Source organism: Phalacrocorax aristotelis, chromosome 6, assembly GCF_949628215.1.
Source record: "Phalacrocorax aristotelis chromosome 6, bGulAri2.1, whole genome shotgun sequence".
NCBI lineage: Eukaryota > Metazoa > Chordata > Aves > Suliformes > Phalacrocoracidae > Phalacrocorax > Phalacrocorax aristotelis.
Genome location: NC_134281.1, coordinates 44553387 through 44560746, shown reverse-complemented (window position 1 = coordinate 44560746; position 7360 = coordinate 44553387). Strand labels below are relative to the sequence as shown.

At 43.4% G+C, this 7360-nt stretch overlaps 1 long non-coding RNA gene across 1 annotated transcript; it reads left to right on the top strand.

Moving 5' to 3' along the window:
- The first annotated feature begins 1683 nt into the window (after nucleotides 1-1683).
- LOC142059120 (uncharacterized) lies at nucleotides 1684-3827 on the top strand. The gene is made up of 2 exons (XR_012661212.1): nucleotides 1684-1802; nucleotides 3498-3827. It is a non-coding gene; the product is annotated as an uncharacterized LOC142059120 (long non-coding RNA).
- The last annotated feature ends 3533 nt before the right edge of the window (nucleotides 3828-7360 follow it).

Genomic DNA, 7360 nt, shown 5'->3' with positions numbered 1-7360 from the left:
AGTTGGCAGGCTGACTGGAAAACCAGGACTCTTCTGGCATTTTCATTTGGAAAAGCTTCAAAGCTACTGCCTGTGTTTGACATTAGAAGCAAGAGCTGAAGACTGAGGGAGAAAAGAGGAAAATGCGTCCCAAATATCAGGTGCAGAGCAAATTTTAAGGGAAGAAACCCCCATGCTGTGTCTGCAGTCTCAGTCTTGGGGACATCACTTAAAGCAAATCTTCTTGCAAACCTTTGAGTATGACATTTGGTTTGTTGTTCATTTGTTGGAGTTTTGGCTTGGGTTTGGGTTTTCTGTTGTTTTTTTTTCCTTTAGCATTTATAGGTGAAAGTAAACAAGGGTATGGTTTGTGGGGAGCAATGGAAGAAGCCACTAATATGGTCATTCATAACAGATCGGTAGCTGTACTTACCTTAGAAGAAATACACATATATAGGAATGACCAACTTGCATTGAGAAGACACTGTTGGATTTGGCTAAACTTGCTTAAAAATCTGAAAGCTGTTCCTCCTCTGAAGAGGCTCATATTTGATCACCTACCCTAAGACCAAAACTAGCAGCTTGAGCATTTTATTGTACTTCTTGTTTTCCCAGTAAAATAAAGCAAAATTTTCTGGGGAGCAAAGGACAAAAATTTACCTGCTTTATACCTTCATTAGTGGAAAATTAACTTTTCCTTCTCCTATAAGAAGCCAGTCAGGTGTCAGGTTGGTGATGGAAGACAGCTGCAAACAAATGTGTTGAGTGAATTAATGTACTATGTGACGGTGGAAAAAGATTTCAGCTCTGCAGGAAGGATTTGGTTATAACATGGGTTGAGGAAGGCTGAGAGAAGGACAGTAGAGACTCTCTGCAATTTCAGCTACAGACCGTGTGTTAGTATTTAAAAAAGAAGGAAAGGATGTCATGAGAGAGGAAAAAAGAAAATATGCATTGGGAGCAGCAAAATTGGCAAAATATGAATGGCTGTAAGTTGAATTCTTGTTTTCTTGAGTGGATTTGGCTTCAAAAGTAATTAGCTTCTTGTCACATGCTTGGGCAGTCATGCCAAACAGTTCAACAACACATTATTTTTGTCATTGCACAAAAGGTGATATTGAGCCCAGAATAAGTGTTTCTATTTATGACTTTGGCTTTTGGCCTAAGCTCAAAGGAAGCAAAAAAAAAAAAATTATATCCTTTTCTGAAGGTCTTGGGGCACTTGAGTTTTAGATGTTAGTGTACAAGAAAGTTTGCCAGTGTCCCAGTGTCAATAGTAAAGCCAGCTCCCCAGTAGCTGCATTTGGGTTGTTTGGCTGTTCACTGTGGAGAAAACTCAGTGGGTAAACTGTGTGGGATCAGGGACTGAGGCCACAGTGACTCCTTAATCCTACATCTACCAAAGCCTTTTCTAAGGTGTCAGCAACTTCAGGGGGAAGAGGAAGACTCAATAGCCAAGACTTCGTGCATGCTACAACCCCTCCAGCTCTAAGAGCTATTCCAGTCCCATTGAGGCACTGTCTCAAGAATGTTCTTTTAACACCCCAGGAAAATATTTTGGTCCCTTAATGTGTTGGCACAACACACCAAGAAGGGTGACAGAGTTCCTTCCTGCTAAAAGAAATTATTGTTTAACCTGAATATTGATTAAGCCAACAAATCATGCCGGCCAGGGTATAATAACCAAAGAGAGAGGTACGCACAGGGATAGACACTAGGTAAAAAAGGGCTTTTGCTTGCAGAGAAATGGAGAGCACACGAAGGGTGGATGTATATGTGGATTTAATAAACACCTACTGAGTCTCTCTTCTACTTCCCTGCCGGTAAATATCCACCGAGGTATTTTAATCTTGATGTTTTTAATAATACAAGAAAATCTTATTGATAATTACATTTTGGAATGTTTCTGCTTAGTCAACTCCAGGGCAACAGTTTAACTTGATACAAGAGTGTTTGCTTTAAATTGTGTGGACCATGCCAGTCCGTGGGGGTGATTCATTTGCTGGCTAATTAACAAACGTCTAATGTAAGTTTAACATTCACTTCGATTTACATTCCTGCAACCCAAACTTCTTTTTGATTGGGGTAGCTGCAAGTGGAAGCCAAATATTTTTGTTGGTGGAGCCAAGGGCATGGCATATGCTACTCGCTTAGATTTCCATTTCCTTTGCATCTTTTCAGGGGTGGAAAGTCATGCGTTAACACTTCCGAATACAAGGTCATATTTGTATGAAAATTTGCAAATAACACCCCCAAGATTTTCTAGTACTCCTAAAACCTAAATCCCAAGTTCTTTCATTTGCAAAAAAAATGTGACATATGAAGTTCCCCCATTCCTGTTTCCCAAATTTCCCAGTAAATAAATACATATCCAATTTGCCTTTAAGAGGCTTTTGTGTCTTTCCTGTGTTGAGCTTCCTTCAGCTGACTGTGAGCTGGAGAGCCAAGCCAAACCATTGCTCAACGGAGAGGTGCTTTGGCACCGGGTCACCTCTGCTTCCTGTAATATCCCCATTCTCCCAGATGGTGCATCACTATTTTTTTCAGACGTTAATGTTTCTGGAATACGACAACACTGACTGTGACGTAAACAGGATCATAGCTTTCTCGATGTCCTATGTAAGAAGATAAACAATCCTGCAAACAGACAACCATGCTCCTGCAGCCTACCAGGAATACACTCACCAGTGGCTGCATTATTGGGAAATGCTGGGTACAAAACAGCAGAGATGAAAAGTGCAATATTTGCAAGGGTTTGAAGGAGCAAGGATGACGTCTGAGGCTCGCATGATGCCATGGAGAAATAGCATGAGCTCGGATGACTCTCGTCACTGGGCTGTGTGCCGTGACCCCTGCCTGCTGCTCGGGGAGCTGGTGCTAGCAGCTGCGTGCCAGCTGCACACCTTCCAGCCATTTGCCTTCGCTTCTTGAAGGGTCCCTGGGTGGGCATAACAGCACAACTCGGTAGGAAGGGAACATGTCCACGTTGCCTTTTAAATGCCTTTCACCAGTATTTCCTGGCAAGCCATGGAACAGATCTGATGGCCTCAGGAGGTGTCTGGAGGTGACAAACCCAGCCACATGCAGAGCCTGTGCAAGGCCATGAGTGGGAACCATGCACTGCTCCTAGAGACTTTCACTCACTTCTTTAATACCTCCCCCATATCATCAGGTTGGACTAGATCAAATGGGTTTCTGGCCTGGACACTCACCCCATATGTTGCAGCAAAAGCTTCTTCAGTTTTAATGCTGAGAAAGCCCACGGTGAGAATCCCTCATTTCAAATACTCTTTTAAGTGGAGGGTCACAATTCTATAGAACGTTTTAGCATTAATGTCCTATTCCAGCTGGATAGCTTTTTTCCCCCCTTGTTGGGAAATGCTTTCTTAAGGGAGCTGGATTCTGGGAAGCCTGTCCCAGGAAGCATGAGACAAGGAGCTCAGACCTGTCAATGGTAATTCTGCCACTTCTGCTTTGCTTTGCAAGTTTGAAAAGGTGACATAGACCCTTTTCCTCAGTTTCCAGCTCAGCGAGGCAGAGCAAAGGCTGCTGAAGCCCATCAGGAGCTGCTGTGAGGAGCAATGAAGTCGTGTTCCTAAAGGGCTTGGAAATAATCTGATGAAAGCCATATGCTGATACTGGGTTCATCTAACACAGGTTTGATTTCAGGATTATTTGGAAATGATGCAACAGAGAGAGAGGGGCCTTGTGACAACTCTTGAGAAATGCCTGCACAGGATCAACCATCAGCCTGTTTTTCCAGGAGAGAGATCCAGGCACATCCAAGGGGATTTATTTTAGAAATGGCACTGCAATCTCTCAATAAAATCATTCTGATGTGATTTCCAGCACCTGCTTGCTACATCTCAGTTTCAATGAGATACAGAGATAATGTGAAAATGGTGGGGTTTTCACCCCATTTTGAAATTTCTTGATGATGCAAATGCACTTTTCACTTGGTTTTGTTGAAGGTTTGGGTCAGGCCTGTAGGCTGAGCTTGGAGAAGTCCAAGTTTTGCTCTGAATTTTGCAGCTCAGTCCTGCTGCTGAACCTAACTGGAAGAAGGACACCAAGCATTCATGGGGGCTTTCTGTCATGAGTGATGCAGAGCCATGAAACACCACCTCGTTTGTCAGCCGGCAAGGGGAGCTGTGCTCTCCCTGTGTTCCTGCAATATGGGCTGGATGTATAACTGAAATATTTCTGTCCCCATTGCACATACATCCACCTTGGTGAGGTTGGAGCTAAGCATTCACAAGCAAAGAGGATTTTTTGCTGCTTCCAAAACCAGAGTGCCCTTTTCAGGAGAAAAATTGATACCATCGTTAGTACTGAATGGTGTCTTCCTGACTCTCCTGTGCTCCCTTATGGCACAGGGAAACCTGTATAAAGAGAATTGGCTGGCTCTTGAAAAGTATAAATGAGAGGAACTGGCTGTGGGGAGAGGTTTCTGAGTCCCATTAGGGCTCAAGAAGGAGTTCAAACGATTCGTTCTTCAGCTGCTGGAGATAAAAGTCCTGGTACATTCAATTCCCACTTTCTGCTGCTGCCAATAAGCAGGGGGGCTTCTTCCTCAGCCTTTTACCACCACAGAAATAACAGAGATAAAGCAAGCAAAATAAATAAATGCTTTGTGGCTAGAATAGATAATAATTTCACCAGCTGAATATTAAAATATCAAAGCTCAAGGAAAGGATATATAATTATGGGCCTTTGAAGTTCAATAAAGGTCTGTTTCATCAACATGGTAGCTAGTATTTCAAATGCAAGGACAGAATGATAATACTATGCTGGCATTTCTGACCAACAGAGGATATGTTAGGAGAAGAAGGAAGTCCTTTAAGACAGAAGCCATTTAGACTGTGGCTGATTAATCATCCTGCCCCCAAATGTTCTGTCCCTCACAGAAGAATGTTGCTCAGCATCATTTCTCCCCATTTTACACCATATTTCTGATTTTTGTTTAAGAAGGATTGTTTGGCCCAGTAAGAGCAGGTGACATGCAACGCTGAGATGAAGGGACTTGTATGTGCTTAGTTATGCTGGAAATACCCCCAGATAAAACAGAAGATCTAAATTCTCCAGTACAATAAACTGTTGCTGGACTTTACTTGTTTGATCCCAATTTCAACACTAGGGCCAGGGTTAAAAAGCTTAGCAACATTTCTGGGTGGTACGAATTTTTAACTTTGACTCCACCCTATGGCAAGTCAGCCTTGAGGCATCTTACACAGGACACAATGCCCTGAAAAAACTGAGGTTCAGACAAATCACCTTATTTTCCCTAGGCCCACTCTGAGAGCTAGAGGCACTGCCTGATGCCAGCCAGGCTTGCCAGAGCTGCAGTGGTGATGGCTTCAGTTTCCCACACTACATTTCCCAGGATGCAGGACAGCACCTGGTGCATCATTGGAGGTGAGCCCTGGCTCATACAAGGGCTGGGCAGAACGATGTTGGGTTCCCAAAGGCACCGTGCCAGCTTGGGTAGGGGAAGGAGAGCTTTTGAACAAAAGTTGTAAGATATACAGCAAGGTATGCTTTTAAATTTTTTATTTATTTTTATTTTGGTAACACTAATAAAGAAAGATGTTTCACTGTTATCGCAATGAAATAAAAAATGCCGTATGCTGAGGATATGCTAGGCTGAACGAAATCTGATGAAGCTGACTGAAGCCTTGTGAGTGCCAACACTGTTTATACCACGCGGTTCTCGTACTTAGAGTTTACTGCATTAAGGTTCTTTTCTTTTTTAGTGGGCTGTCATCACATTTGGATACATTATCCATTTCAAATTAACAGCCGGTCCAATTTTGTGGTTGGGGAAAGACAATCAAGAGCCCTTAGCGACATGTCAGTGGAAGAGGAGCTTTTATTTGAGGGTAGAGATGTTGAGTGACCCCACAGCTTCCTGTTAGTGTTTTAATAGCAAGACTTTCCCACCTGGTCTTGGCTAGAAAGCCAAACTTGTATTCTTGTGTGGAGACCTAGTAAAAGTGTGAGAAGAGTGTGCCATATCTGATTTCCTATGTAAAGCATGCTATGTAATCAGCCTGTGGGACAGAAATGGTCTTTTTCAGCACACTTGGCATGCATGGGAGGTCTTGAACATGATGTTTCAAACTTCACAGTACAATATAAAAGAAATGGAAGTTTCAGAATGGGACAGTTTATTTTGCTTTTCAGAATGCATGAGCTGTGGCTGTGCAGAAGATGGAAGGGTTATGTGGTGATTGGAAGAGTCCAATTAAGCAGGCATCTTGGTTGACTCCTGTTTGCTTGACTACTTAGAGCAAGAGAGCTTTACAGGAGATCCCACACCTGCTGGTTTGTCAGAGCCCAGCTTGAACATGAGTGCAGGAGGGTGAAGGTGTCCAACTGGACCATGGCAGCAGCATGGCTATGCTGAGGTGCAGCAGCACAGCTGAGCTGCTCAGCATTGGTGGGGCTTGGAGAAGATGGAGGTTGAGGGCAGCCTTTTTGCCAAGTGTTCTACAATGGTGAAACATAATCCTTCAGATTAGTTCCACTTTTCATTTGTCCTGGTTTCATATCAATACACTGTGGGGAGAGAGGGAAGTGTTGTCTCAGCACAAAGAGGGAGCTTTAGAGGAAGGCACAGATGGGTTTCTCCCAGCCACGGTGTCCATGGGGACGTGTACCCTGTTTGTATGATGTTGATCCAGGTGTGTTTGTATTGCACAACATGGATGTCCTTTCTGTCATGCTCAGTGAGCAGTTTTCAGATTTGTAAACTGGTATCTCTTGTTGCGTTGTTTGGTGCAACAGGCCTTGATGTTACTGGAGCCGTCGGGTGCTACACTGATGGCATAGTGACAATTTTTGCCCTGACTCCAGTGAACATTTCCATCAATGACTTCTGAGCTGGAATGTCCCAGTGATCAAAACTGTCAGCGATTTGAGGCTGGGAGGCTCCTAATGCAACAGTGCTCTGCTCCTTCTTGTCATTTCCCACAGCACTTCAGTAAAATAAGTGTCTGACTTCTGAAGAGTTTACTGCATCTAAGAAGACTCTTGCAAAGCCCTTGCAGTAATCCAAGTTCAGTGATGGCTTGAAGATTATGGTTATTTTGTTTAGGTCCCTCAACTTCAGTCATTAAGTAATATAGAGAAAGGGAGACATAAAGGGGGACTGTACTATATGCAGTTTGTTATACCTAGGAGTGAACTTTCCAGTGTTCAGAGTTAGACTTTAACCAAAAAGGTTAGAACTGGCCTTGGATTTCTTTTGCAGTTTGGGTTTTCTGGCTGCAGGAGGTTTGGGAATATGTGAGTGAGCATTAGTCCTCCCTGAGATGCTCCTGTGCTGCATGGCTGGGGGCTTGCCCGTTGCTGGACTTGATTTCTCTTGAGACATGTTGCT